This window comes from Muscardinus avellanarius (assembly GCF_963383645.1).
Source record: "Muscardinus avellanarius genome assembly, chromosome: 3".
In the NCBI taxonomy this organism is placed as follows: Eukaryota; Metazoa; Chordata; class Mammalia; order Rodentia; family Gliridae; genus Muscardinus; species Muscardinus avellanarius.
Genome location: NC_137788.1, coordinates 138,479,283 through 138,491,729, shown reverse-complemented (window position 1 = coordinate 138,491,729; position 12,447 = coordinate 138,479,283). Strand labels below are relative to the sequence as shown.

At 38.1% G+C, this 12,447-nt stretch overlaps 1 protein-coding gene across 4 annotated transcripts in view; it reads left to right on the top strand.

The window, feature by feature from the left end:
* The window catches only part of NPTN (neuroplastin), a gene marked incomplete at both ends in the record, with an annotated part of 64,654 nt that overhangs the window by 475 nt on the left and 51,732 nt on the right, over window positions 1-12,447 (top strand). The gene's annotated exons all lie outside the window — the stretch shown is intronic.

Here is a 12,447-nt window from a genome sequence, read left to right as displayed (position 1 = left end):
TAATCGGGGCCCCGCAAGACTGGTGACATCCTTCAAAAGAAGGGAGAAATTGGGGGTCCGGGATAACCGAGGGTGAGCTGAGTACTAGAAGCCCAAGAGGAGGGGAAGGGGGAACCTTGGGTCTGGGGGTGGAGGGAAGGTGCGTGGGAAGATCAGGGAGTGGGTTGACTGCAGGAGGGGACCTGGGGAGAAGCTAGGGGAAGAGGGCTGGGTTTGCTAAGGAGGGGTGGAGTGCTGGGCATTCTAGGTTAATGGTTGGGAGAGCAAAAGGGAGTTTCTAAATAAGGAAAGGAAAATGAGCAGGGGATAGGGAGAACCGGGTGAAACTGAGGTAGGGGAAGTAAGGGTGCCTGAGTATAGTGGTGGGGGCGGAGGGATACCGAAAAAAGGGAGGGGGGAGTAAAATGCAGGAAACGGGGTATAGTATTGGTTTGCAGTGTGGAGGGTAGATTAGAGAAGGAGGAGGATGAGTTGTGACAAAAACTGTGTGAACCTGGTTGGGCCTTGGGCCAGGCAGGGACACAGCTGCGGCTGCGGTGGGTGGTGGGATTGAAGGCAGTTCCTGGCCACAGGGAGATGGAAGTAGGTCTTGAGATCTGAAGTTTCAAGACCGAAAAGATGTGTTATTTCCGAGAAAGTGACCCCTCTGGCTGTGTGTACAGGGTACAGTGGAAATGAGAGAATTGGGTTTTGAACTGAAGCTCTTTTGAGAAGATGGAGAAATGGTGGGGAATCATAGGCATGGGTGATCTAGACCACACAGATTCTGACTGAAGGCATGTTTTAGAATAGTTCAGCTACTGACCTGGTGTTTCAGAAGTGAGACAAGAAGGGCTGTGAACCTCTTTCTGCTCTTGTGGAAACACTTTTAAGAGGTTTAAATTTTTTTTTCATATGAAAAAATGATGAGAAGTTAATATTGGAGAGTAAACTGTAAGCTATTTTTACTTATTTTCCAGTGTTTCTTCGTTGTTTTGTTAAGACAACTAAGTTATTTTTTACTAATTTCTCACTGTCTTCCTCATTGTTTTACTAGAACAATTAAATTTACTCTTGTTAAATGAAATTTAAATGACTTTCTTTTTAAAAAAAAATCAGTGATAGAGCCAGTGGAGGTTTTTCTGTGGAAAAATGATGACAGTGAAAATACATTACTGGATTGAAAAAACATCATCGGTTAAATAGAAATGTTTGTGGTACCACATTGTACTAATCAAGTCTCATGTATGCTTCATGGCCTTGGATTATCACTGCAGGGGTCAGGAAGGAAACATTTTCCTGTCTCTTGCATCAACTATGCTAAGTATATTGGGTATTTTTTCCCTATTTTCCTCTAAGTATGAAGCCACAGTGGAAAGCAGGTAGAGTTAGTGTGATTTGTCTCATTAGTTTTTCATCTGTATTAACAATGTGGGTTAAGTCAGATTCTGATATCAGCTATTTGATTTACAGAAATAGCATGGTTTTATTTTACACAATAGGTGAGAGATTCTTGATCTTACATGTTTAATCTTAGCTGGCGTAGCTTCTTTCCAATGATTTATAATATGGTGAAATTGTAGTTTCTTAGCAACTAAAGCAAGGTTTTTAGATAGGCCTACAAAGACTCATCTGGCTGCTGTCAGTGATATGTGTTCTAAATACAGCATAGTACTGCCTTTCCCTTGAAATGAGCTTGAATTCAGTCACATGATGAGACTGGTAAAGTGAAGCTATACTGGTAGTTGACCCAAATGAATGTAAATTTAATTCAAAGAGGAAATGGCTATTTTTTTGAGTTTGAATTTGTGTCGTTAAGGATGCCATTTTATAGCTTTCTATAACATCTTACAGTATGCATTCTGCAACAGTCAAACTTCAGGTCATGAAGTCTCTATTTTCTTACAGTGCTTCAGAAAGGGACACCTTGCTTTATAGAATGTGAAAATGTTAGAGTATCTATGATGCTTTGAAAAAAAGCCTAAAGTGTTTCTGAATTGAGTGTGTGATAGTTTGAGTTTTTAAATGTTTTTAAAAAGGCCTCTTTTTTATAATCTTCAAATGGAAAATTTTGTACTGAATGACCCTCAAGATTTTTTCCAACTCCAAAATGAGTCTGTGACACATTACTGTAGGGATTCAGAGCTTTCATTTAGATTCTGTTTCCCATCCATGTATTTAGACTTTTAAGACCACAGTTTGAAGTAAAATTCTTATCTGTTGATTTTTACGTGTATCCTCAAATATGTGGTTCATTTTAAGGAAAGAGCTTGTAAGCCATTCAAAAGCTTTACGTGAAAATTGAGTGAGTATAAGCCAAGCAGTATAGTGTGGTGACCACGAACATAGCTTTGAACACTGTAGAATTGGGTCTCTGAGCCGGGTGTGGTGGCGCACGCTTGTAATCCCAGTACTTGGGAGGCTGAGACAGGAGGATCGCACAAGCCAGCTTCAGCTACTTAATGAGGCTCTCAGCAACTTAGTGAGACCCTGTTTCCAAATAAAATATAAAATAGGTCTGGGATTGTAGCTCGGATGTAGAAAGCTCCTGGTTCCATCCCCAGTGCCACCAAAAAAAAAAAAAAAAAAACCACACACACACACACACACAAAAAAAAAAAAAAAAAACCAACAAACAAACAACAAAAAAAGAATTGGGTCTCTGTAGCAAGCCTCACTCTCATCTATAAAATGGAGATTACAGTAATGTCAGTCCTCTAGAGATAATGTCAAGATTAAATGAGATAATGGCTTCATAGATTTAAGGCAGTAATGTTAGCTATTGTTATCCTTTAAATGTAACATTATTCTTTATTTTTCTTCATGTATATACTGAATAGTTAATTGCTAATGCTATCAACTGCACTGTTTCTGCAGTTGCAAATTCTGGTGAGGAAGTTCATATTTTCATTAAAGTTCATGGCATTCTCTCCCTTTCCCCCACAGCAAACCAAGTATCTTTTTATATGGGCTAGGATCACCTCTTCAGAGAATACTATGGTGAATAAGAAAATAAGATGTAGCCAGGCATGGTGGTACACGTTTGTAAGCCCAGTACTTGGGAGGCTGAGACGGGAGGATCAAAGGTTCGCCAGGCCAGCCTCAGCTACTTAGGCCCTTGGCAACCCAGACCCTGTTTCAAAGTAACAATAAAATAGGGCTGGTGGTGTAGAAAAGTAGAATGTAGTAGCTGGACCCAGTGAAGTGTGAGAGATGTTTCCTGAATGAATGAATGGGGAATGAAGTGTAAAAATGCAGTATGTTTTCACTGAAAATATCAAGTTGGTTAATTTACACTATTGAAATGAAGACTAATGAATTTTATTATTAATACGTTAAATCATAAGAAACCATTTTGCTCGGGCGATACCGGATAATTGTGAAAATTGAGCTTTGTAACAGTGTCAGTATCTGCTTTAGATAATTCAAAAAAAATTTTTTTCTGTTAAATTTGGCAGTTTACTATTGGGTACATCTTTTCTTTGGGTGAACTAAAAGGAACAAGAGAAGATAAACCTTATCTGTGGTAGCTATCTCACAAATGATAAGTGTCAAGCTACAAATTTTAGCATAATTAATCCAAATAAGATTTGACCAAGCCGGGCATGGTGGCGCACGCTTGTAATCCCAGCATTTGGGAGGCTGAGACAGGAGGATGGTGGTTCGCAGACAGCCTCGGCTACTTAGTGAGGCCCTCTGCAACTCAGTGAGACCCTGTTTCAAAATACAAAATAGGGCAGGGGGTGTAGCTCAGAGGTCTAATGCCCCTGGGTTCCATCCCCAGACCCGGAAAAAAAAAAATTGACCAGAAGTAGGAGTTTGTCTTGGACTAAAGACTCTCTTAAGGAGATTATATGCCTTTAGTTTCTCAGGCAACTGACAGAAACTTCACAATTGATAACAGTGGAGCTCCCAAGCATTAGAAATTGGTCAGGAGTCTGGGTGGGAAGGCCACGTACTGCATTAGGACTTCTTCCTAGATTTTTCTTAAGAAGTGGCTGGTCCCAAATTAAGAGGTGTGTGTGTGTGTGTGTGTGTGTGTGTGTGTGTGTGTGTGTGTGTGTGTTTGGAGACTTGGAGATACAGAGCTTTACCTCTGCCTGAGTATTTAAAACATCAAAAGGAAAGAGAAACACTTAGGTATAAATGTGCTCCACAGTTAATTTATTTGCCACAAGATCAAAGTTTATTGCAGATTTGCTTTGCCTGTGTTAAACATAAGCTCCTCATGAGAAAGATCTGTTTTGAAGAAATTCCTTTCCTTTTTCTCATTATTACAGTTTTGATGTGAAGCATTTTCTTTTGTGGAAAATACTTTTAGATATTAGTTAAGAGCAGTATGTTACTGTCTTTTTTTAACTGTATTTTTAAAATAAAAGGCCTTTAACTGGCCTTTAAAGAGCCAAATATGACCAGAAATGTGCTCTCTGTTTGGGCACTTTTTTATTTTTTATTTTTCTTTATTTATTTTGCGGGCCTGGGGATGGAACCCAGGGGCCTTTGACCTCCGAGCTGCACCCCCTGCCCTATTTTTTATTCTCTATTTTGAAACCGGGTCTCACTGAGTTGCAGAGGCCTCACTAAGTAGCTGAGGCTGTCCGCGAACCGCGATCCTCCAGGCCTCAGCCTCCCGAGTGCTGGGATGACAAGCGTGCGCCACCACGCCCGGCTGGGCACTTTTTTATTTATTTAATTTGTGGTACTTTTTGAAAGTAAGGTATTTCACATCTAAAATTTGAAACATTACTGGATCTGTGTAAAGATTTCTTACATCAATTTGGGAAGGAGGTAAGGTGATAATATCCATTACATTGAAGTATATAGGAAAAGAAAGACGAGTTGAATCATGCAGGAGATATTCAATAAAAGTTTGAATAAAATTATGCAGAAATGTTTTGGAAAAGTGAGTTTTGTGAAAAAAATTCTGATATATTCTATTCAATTTATTGTTTACAGTGAAAGCAACAATCTGGACAGGATCAGACGTAGAGAATGAAGTTATAAGAGAAAGGGAAAGACAGAAGAAAGGCTGCAGTAGTACAAAGAGAAAAGCAGGATGCAAGAATGAGGAATGGATCTTCGTTTGAGGAACATCTGCAAATATAGAAACTGTCAGAATAAGTAGATCAGGGCCCCCTAAAGTGAATTGACACATCAGAATTAAGACCGTGGTGCAAAATGACCTCCTGCAAACAATTGGCTTTTAGTATACTTTAAATAATATATCATTTTGAAAGTCACTGGCAATATGGAATTTAATTTTAAGAACCTTAGATAATGTGTTTTTAAACTTGTTTGTGAGGTTTTGTGGATATTTTCTTCAGCGTTCCTAATTTTAGTTGGTAAGGATTAACTTTGGGAAGACAGGAAACCTCTCCATTAAAATTAACTGATTATTGTTGGGTGTGGTGGCTTATGCTATAATCCCAGTACTTGGGAGGCTGAGACAGGAGGATCTCACAGGTTTGAAGGCAGCCTCATTTACTTAGTGAGGCTCTCAGCAACTTAGTGAGACCCTGTTTATAAATAAACTATAAATAGGTCTGGGAGTATACCCTGGAGGTAGAAGGCCCCTGGGCTCCATCCCCAGTACCACAAAAAAGTTAACTGATTATAAACTGTTATATTTTATAGGTTTGTTTGTACAAATTCACTGAATTTAAAAGTGATTTTGTATAAAAACATAATCCCAGTGATAGTGATGTGTAAATTTAAAGAGTGAAAATACAAGAAAGATGTATTTGCTTCTCATGAGTTTATTAAATTTAGGAGGTAGAGTCAAAATTTGTACCTAATTTCAATTTAGATGTTAGAAAATTGAAGTATAGGCCTAACTTTTTTTGTTTCTTTTCTGTATATACAAAGACGAATGTTAACCAAACCTAATTATTTAGAGGCTATTTGGACTTGATCACTCAACTCTTAATTGGACTATGTGCTAAATATTAAAAAAAAAATTATGTTTGTTAGATAGCACACAGCCTCTTTAACCTCAGTACTTGAGAGCTGAGACAGGGGGATCACAGATTCAAGGCCAGTGTCAGCATTTTAGAAGGCCCCTAGCAAACTAGTGAGACCCTGTTTCAGAATAAAAAATAAAAAGGGCTGGTGGGTAGCTGGGAGGTAGAGTGAATACCTCTGGGTTCAATCCCTGGTTACCTGCCACCCCTACACAAGATCAAGTATCCACATTTTATTTTATTTTACTTGGTAAATTAGGGGAGACATTTTATGTTCCATAGACACTTCTGGCATGTTTCTTGTTTTGTTTTTCTAAGCAAACCCCAAATCTTAACCATTCTTTAAAACAATGTGGTCAGTTTGATGAAAACATAATGTGTTGTTTCTTGTACTAAAAAGTGCAAAATGCTATTCTTTTGCATTTTTGGAAATAATTATGGAATGTTTTAAGACTAGCTTTCTTACCAAATAATGTTAATTACTGGAGCTTTACGGTGTATTTTAAGAAATATATCAATTTGGATATGCTTTGCTTGCCTTTATTATTCTTCCATCTAAATATTGCTTCAAATTGACAAGACCGTGAAATACGAATGAGATGATGTGAAATCGTTCTCAGAGTGATAGGATTCTCTGTATTATGTAAGATTCTATTAGAAGGCATGAAGTCTTGAATGGTACCAACAGCTTTAACCATGCCCAAATGGATACTCATGTTCTAAAAGTGATTAGATTTAAAATATATGACAGCCGGGCGTGGTGGCGCACGCTTGTAATCCCCGTGCTTGGGAGGCGGAGGCAGGAGGATCACGCAGGTTCGAAGGCAGCCTCCTTGGCTTAAGAAACCCTGTTTCCAAATAAAATATAAAATAGGTCTGGGAGTGTAGCCTGGAGGTAGAAGGGTTCCATCCCCAGTACCACCAAAAAATAAAATATGTGACAAAAACCAAGTCCTTTTTTGATAGAATACTAACCAGGCAGCATACTGTTCATGCAGTAAAATACACAGAAACAAATTGGGAAGATTGTGCTTACATATATAGAGTATTCTGCATTGATTCTTTTCTTTCTTTTTTTTTTTCTTTTTTTTGGGGGGGTACTGGGGTTCCTGAAAGCCCTTCTACCTCCGGGCTACACTCCCAGACCTATTTTTTATATTTTTATTTGGAAACAGGGTCTCTGTCTCTTAAGCCAGCACAATCCTCCTGTCTCCACCTCCCAGGCGCGGGGATTACAAGCATGCACCACCATATCCGGCTTCATTCTTTTCTTCCTGATGTTATTTTTTTTCTGATGGTAGTATTTGAAAAACCACTGGATTAGATGTTTTAAATCCCTCCCAGTTCCAAAAATACATAGTTCTGTTGACATTACCACTTAGGCACTATCTACAGTGGATAAAAGGCCCAGAGAGATAATACGTTTCGTTTAAAAATGGTTTTAGAAACTTAATTTTGGAAATAATGAAAATTAACTTTGAGGCAGGCACTGTTTGGAAATCTGCCTGCCTCTAAATCTACTTCAGATACTTGTTCTTGTCTCAAGGGAGGCAGAATGATGCATCTCCTATAAGGTCTCATCTTACTGGGAAAATTACCAGCGGGAAATAAAACAATTTAGAATTGAAATATCTTGCCAGGTAGGTAGATATTTTGTATTTCTTTCTGTTGGATGAAAAGTGGTTGGTTAATAAGAGATCATGAACTATTTATAATAGTTATAAATTTATATATATATAAATATTTATAAATAGTTAAACACTTAACTATTTATAATTTTATGTTGTCCTTTAAGGAAGTTTTTTTTTTATTACTTATTTCCATGGTCCCTTGTGTATTTAAGACCTCTGAACCTGTCTATTGTAGGCGAAGGCAACCCAAATGTCATCTGAATAAATCTGAGGATGTTCCTAGATTGATATTCTTTAGAAATAGCATGTTTAAAGTTCCCAGTTTATAAACTTACTCATTGTACTGAATTGCTATCTGTCAAGTCTCCTTACTACTTCTTTTGTTTTTTTTTTTTTTTTAGAATTTCAAACATGAAAAAATAAATAGAAGAAACCCCTATATTCTCATTATCTTGTTTGAATAGTTATCAGCACATTCTTGCCTCCGATGAATTAAAAAATAACCTAAAAATTTTTATTGCAAATGAATTTTTAGGACCTAAAATGTAGTTGGTAAGGCTTAGTTTGTTAGTAAAGTAGAATATTCGGCTTGCATGAGATCATGTTGAAATACCTTAAAAATATTAGAGCTCTTTAGAAAAAGGCTTTTAATTTTTTTTTGCTTGTGATTCAAAGTTCGTGCCTAATATAAGTATGTAACAGTGTTAATCTCTAGTATATATAACATTTCAGGAGGCAGTACTTATTCATCCTCTGTGTGGGTATACTTAAGAAAACTAGTGACCACCTGAATTGATTGCACAATTAATTAATGGGCAGTGAGACTCAGAAAAACAGTATTTTCAGGTAAGGAGTAATTTTGAATTAAAAATTTTTTATATGAATCTAGTTTGGAATAATTTGATTTTTTTCCCCCAGTACTGGGGTTGGAACCCAGGGGCATTCTACCTCTGAGTGACACCCCCAGCCCCCTCCCTCCCTTCCTTCCTTCCTTCATTCCTTCATACTAGGGGTAGAACCCAGGGGCTTTTCTACCTCCAGGCTATACTTTCAGACCTATTTTATATTTTATTTGGAAACAGGGTCTCACTAAGTTGCTGAGGGCTTCACTAAGTAGCTGAGGCTGGCTTTGAATCTGTGCTGTCCTCCTGTCTCAGCCTCCCAAGCGGTGGGATTACAAGTGTGTGCCACCACGCCCGGCTAATTTGATTTTTATAAAAAGGATTTTCATAAGGTGTTAATGATAGCATATATAGTTACTGATTATTATTAGTAAGACAGGTGACGGCATTTTAAAAATCATGCATTAGTCATTATTTATGTATTTTCTCCCTATTAATACCTGAGGAAAAAAGAAATCACAGTAATTTTGGTCATAATCAAAACATAACTTTTCTTTCTAGAGTTAGAGTTGTGTTCTTTATTGTTTAGCCCCAGCCTTTGAGTTACTGGTTGAATGCAGGGCTGGGAGCATTTCTGTGTGTTCCGAGCTGTGCTTACTGGGATGCTGTTTGAAGCACACTTCTGGTGAGGACAAACGGACTCTAATAGTGGCCAGGGGAAGGGAGGGAGGGAACAGAATCGCCACCAAAGAATCCTCTGTCTTTGAATATAAGCTCCTAGGGTAGATGGATTATTTTCTTGATTTTAGACATTGCTTCTGGTAGGAGAAAAGGCAACAAGAGATCTTTCTCCTTTGTTGGCAGTTATCTGTGAAATACTTTCAGTCTATAGATTGAAAAATATTTATTAAATTTTAACTTTTGTGTTGTACTAGGGAGTGAATCCAAGACCTCACACGTGCTAGGGAAGAGATCTACTACTGAGCTATGCCCCAACCCTTTTTATTTTTTATTTTGAGACAGGCTATTTTTTATTTTATTTACAGGTTGGCCTCAAACTTGTGATCCTCCTGCTTCAGCCTCCCTAGTAGTTGGGGTTATAGGCATTTGCTACCATACCCATCTGGGAGTTTTTGATGATACAAGTTTAGCAGGTTTGGCAACTATTATGGAGCAACTGGGGGAAAAAAATAAGCACAGTTCCAGCATTGAAATTGTATTTGTTAATGCTGAATATCAGGTGTTTACCAAGAGAGATGAAATACATGGCCTTAATGCACACCAAGGAACTGCTTCCTGAAAAAGAGCAAGTATGCAGAGGTTTCAGGTAGCCTGCAGTGAGCTGTCATTGAATTACCCTTAGATAACATAGCGATCATATGTCAAAATTGTGGCACTATTAATAGTGCTACTGGTTTCTTAAAAGTAAACTCCAAATAACTAAGAATACTTTCTAACCACATATAGGAAAAGATGTAGGAAATTCTACATGATGGAAGTTCAAGATTTAGGAGAAAACCCGAAGGAGCTAGGCATAGGAAAAGGGAACACTGCAGGGATGTGATTATCTATTAATACTTCATGGTGGCAGTGTAAATGAAGTAAGGGAATTCAGCAGTCTCTGAAGATGGATGCATGGTACCAGAGAGCAGAGGCCTAGAGCACGGGGGAAGGCATAGGTTGGTGTTAAGATAATTTAAATGGGACTAGCAGAAGAATGTAGTTATCTGCATTCATTGTCAGAATCGTAAGTAGGGCAGAGCTGGTGGACAGGGATCTCATAAAAAGAAGGATCTCTCTGTTACATCTAGTACTTGTTTAGGAGCTCAGGAGAAGAAACATCAGTGGAGATGAATGTGAAAAGAAACGGACTTTCCAGAAGCTTTTTAAAGGGTCAGAAATTATACTGCTACAATTATGAATTCAAGACAAATGATAGACTAATTTTGGAACCCATTTCATTAAAGTAGCTTTTAGGAATTGCTATAATACTAAAGCATGATTCTGAGCCTGGGTATGGTGTTGCACACCTGTGATCCCAGTACATGGAAGGCTGAGTTAGGACCGCACGTTCAAGGCCAGCTTCAGGAAATCAGACTGAAGCTGGGAGTGTAGCTCAGAAGTAGAACACCCTGTGGGTTCAATCCCCAGTAACAAAAACAATCACACAGTCGGGTGTGGTGGCGCACACTTGTAAACCCTGCGCTTGGGAGGTGGAGACAGGATTGCGCAGGTTCAAAGCCAGCCACACTGGCTTAAGAGACCCTGTTTCCAAATAAAAATATAAAAATAGGTCTGGGAATGTAACCCGGAGGTAGAAGGGTTTCCAGGAACCCCAGTACCACCCCCCCCCAAAAAAACCCAGAAAAACCCAACAACAACAAAAAAACAATCACACACACACACACACACACACACACACACACACACGACTCAAAATAAGGCCCAAACCCCCCCACAGGCTTCTGTATACTATATCATTTTTAAGCAACTTCTTTAGTTATCATAAATTGAAACAAATTCAAAATTCTTCCAATCTGTGCTCAATACATGGAAGAATAACTAGTTTACTGGACTGGTTGATACCTTGTTAAAATTTAACATTTGATTATTAGAAATTAGGCTTTTACTTTTATGTGATAAATGTCAGCTATTCTGGAAGCCTTACCACCTGGAAAAGAACACTTCCATCCTAACTCCTAAGATTTTGTTATCAAAATTATGTTGTAGTAGAAGCCCCAGCTTGTTTCTTTAGGAATGGGAAATTGTACTGCAAAGTCTTGGTAGGGATAAAAGCTCACTATAGTTTAAAGAGTAGAGAATTGTCAGATGAAACATAAGATGCCAGTTGCATTTGAATTTTGAATAAATAGTGAAAAATTTTTGTTAAATCTAATATCCCCCGCCTTTTTTTTTAAATTTTGCCTCCCATTTAGAACTTAAGACAATAAAGGCTTGTAACTTGATGAGTATTTTTGTGTATTAAAAGTATTAAGTAGCCAGATGTGGTGTCACATGCTTGTAATCCCAGCATTTGGGAGGCTGAGATGGGAGGATTGTGGTTCGAGGACATCTTGAGCTACTACTTAGTGAGTCCCTTTGCAACTCAGTGTGACCGTGTTTCAAAATAAAAAATAAAAAGTAGGGCTGGGGGTGTAGCTCGGAGGTCGAATGCCCCTGGGTTCCATCCCCAGACCTGCAACAAAAAAAAGAAAAATTATGTAAAGTGCTTGAGCTTCTGTGTTATGCAGTGTTATGATGGTATACTCTTGAGTGATAGCGTCTGGTATTCAAAGAGTGACCCTTACGAAGTTAACTACAACTCTGGTTATTCATAGGAAAGTGAAGATTAATTCATTGATTTTAAAAAATTAATGATATCATGAAAGTGTGCATTTTTAGGTGGTTGTTAACAGACTAACCTTTTAATTTTGTTCTGTTAAATTGAGGAAAGTTGATATGAATTTCTGTAATCTTTGAAGTAAACCTACTGTCCATTTTTAAGTTAAATGTAGTTGCAGGAACACTTTGTTATCCTTATTCCATCCTACCCCTCAGGTAGGTGACAGTTTACCGCAGAGATAAACCCCAGCCCTATTTTACTTTTCATTTTTAAACAGAACGGTGAGAACTTGTGATCCTCCTGTTTCAGCCTCCTAGGTACTGGGATTACAGGCATGTACCACCATTCCTGGCTTTATATCTTTTTTTTATGACAAATTTTTGTTAATTCTCTTTTACTATCCTGAAATAAAATTCATATGTGGGTTTATCCTATCTACATGTTATTTTAAAAAATGCCCTAAATGTAATAAAAAGGGGAAAATGGCTCATAGTAAAAATATTTAGATCTAAAAGTGCCTAAACAAGCTTGGTGTGGTGGAGCACAGTTGTAATCCCTGCATTCAGGAGGCTGAGACTGGAGGATAGCAGTTCACAGCCAGCCTCAGCTACTTAGCGAGGCCCTTCACAACTCAGTGAGACCCCATTTCAAAAATAAAAAGATTGAAAAATAGGGCTGGGGGTGTAGCTCGG